Source organism: Neophocaena asiaeorientalis, unplaced genomic scaffold (assembly GCF_003031525.2).
Source record: "Neophocaena asiaeorientalis asiaeorientalis breed wild unplaced genomic scaffold, Neophocaena_asiaeorientalis_V1.1 scaffold46, whole genome shotgun sequence".
NCBI classification, from domain to species: domain Eukaryota; kingdom Metazoa; phylum Chordata; class Mammalia; order Artiodactyla; family Phocoenidae; genus Neophocaena; species Neophocaena asiaeorientalis.
The window spans coordinates 14,969,734-14,971,872 of record NW_020175393.1 but is presented as its reverse complement, the minus strand read 5'-3'; positions in this window follow the sequence as shown (position 1 = coordinate 14,971,872).

The following is a 2,139-nucleotide window of genomic DNA, read 5'->3' as shown; positions in this document are numbered from 1 at the left end:
AAACCCCATTTCTCCAACTGCTCCCTCTCGCCTCATCCCAACTTAAAAAAAAAAAGAAAGAAAGAAAACGAAAGAAAGCTGTTTGTCCGTGAAAGAGAAGTTGGGGAAATCATCAGCGCCATATGTACATACTGGTCAGCCTCTCCCTTCCATCTGCTCTGGGGTTGCTTGGCGCGCCCCTTTTCTAAAGAAACTCATTGAGGCAGGTGTGTGCTGTGCTTGGTGTCTGTGTGTGTGTGATGAGCGCGCGCGGGATTTGTTTCTGTCAGACAGTCCCCCCCCCGCCATCTTCCCTTCCCATCCAATTAATAGTCTTGAGCAATTAATAAGTGCCATCCTGCTTGACCCAAAGGCTGGGCTTTTCAGCAAAGCTAATTCCCCTTTCTCTGCTTTGGCCCTTTCCGGGAGAGCGACTGGCCACACATTCTCCAGCGGGAGGTGTAATTGAATTAACTGGCCACGGTGAGTTGGAGACACAGTGACAATCGCCTGGGGCTCCCTCCCTGGGGAAACCGGTAGTGAGCATCCCAGCCTGAGCCCGAAGCCGGACCCGCTCCCGTGGACTCAAGATAGCTCATAAAAGCACAGAGCAACCGTGCCAGCCCGGCACCCTAGAAGCTGGAGAGGGTCTCTCTTAGCACCCAGCGCTTCTGCTCTGCCTTCTGAGTCCACGCTCCACTCCAGGAGGGATTGTTCCACCACAGCCACTTTAGGAATCAGCAGAGAAATCTTTATATCTAACGTGTTTGTTTTGGTTAGGATCCAGAGCTAGAGAAGAGAGTTTCTGAATGGTTTCCTACAGTTCAGCCTCTGGCGTAGAAAGCTCAGGTCCCTTCCTGGGCTTCTAGGCTGGTACCATACTGGTCACCCCAGTTTTCATCCAGTCCCAAGCATCTCCATGGAAAGGATCTGCCACTCAGGGCGTGTTTGAGTTTTGTGGACAAGTAACAACAAGCAAGTGCCTATCCCTAGTTTTATTAAACATGTGTTTCTCCTCCTCCTGTTTCTTCTTATTCCTACTTGGGATTTCTTTAGCTCCTCCAAATGGATTTTCTATGGACTTTGTTCTCCTGTTGCTTGAACAGACTTTTCCTACAGAATCGCTTGCATAATTCTAAGTGAAGTAGAGTGGTTAAGGACTATAATTATTTGGGCATTTTCAACCAAAAATACTTCCTTGGATATACACGTACATCAGCCGCAGTATCTTCTTTCCTCCCTCTGTTTTTCCTCATTTCTTTTCTGTCTTCCTTCCTCTTTAGAGGAAGGTAGAGATGAGATTGAATCCATTAAACTTATGCCTTAAGAAAGCATGTGTGTACATTGTCTAAGAATGACATTTGGTGTGTTCTGCTCCAGTGGGGCACACAGTTCCAGAGCCCAGACATGAGCTGGCACATAGGAGACAATTTTTGTGATCGCGAAGACCCTGGCTTCGGAAGGGTACTTGTACAGGAGGACAGTGGAACACTGAAAAATCCACTATGTTCTTTCCACAAAGTGACCAAGAGGTGTAGATCTGTTCATCAGTACTTCTCCTAACCCTTCCAAGCCTCCAAGCCCCTTTCACTCCTTATTCCGGATGCACATAAACAGCAGAGGTGACTTTAGAGATTCAAAAAAAAAAGTAAACAACTGCTGTGTCCTATCTTAGTGGTGTTTATTCTGGTTCTATCTGCCCTTACTTCTTTGTGAATCTCCATGAGCACTTCCACCCTGGTTAGTCTTCTAAGACAAACTCAGCCTGGGGTTTCCAAGAGCCAACCTCACAGGGAGCCCTCGGGGGCCCTCGCTCAAGAAGCCCCAGTTTCACAGTTACTCAAGCTTTTAATGACCTGGCAACATCTTCTTATTCAAGGACCTACTCTGGTGTGATTCTCCTAGCATCTACCAGTAGTAACCGTGGGAGAGTGGGTGGGTGGTATCAATCCTTCAGGTGGTGGAAAGGGAAACATGCTGGGTCCACCAGGCAGTATCGTAATCCCTGGTTCATTCAGTTTTCCTGATCAGCCAAGGTGGACAGAGAAGAGTGCTCCATATCAGGCAAATTCTGGGCAGGAGGCAGAAATCGAAAACTTGACCCAGTTACAGGACCAGGATATTAAGGGAGAAAAGTCATGGCAACGTGGGTATGTAGGT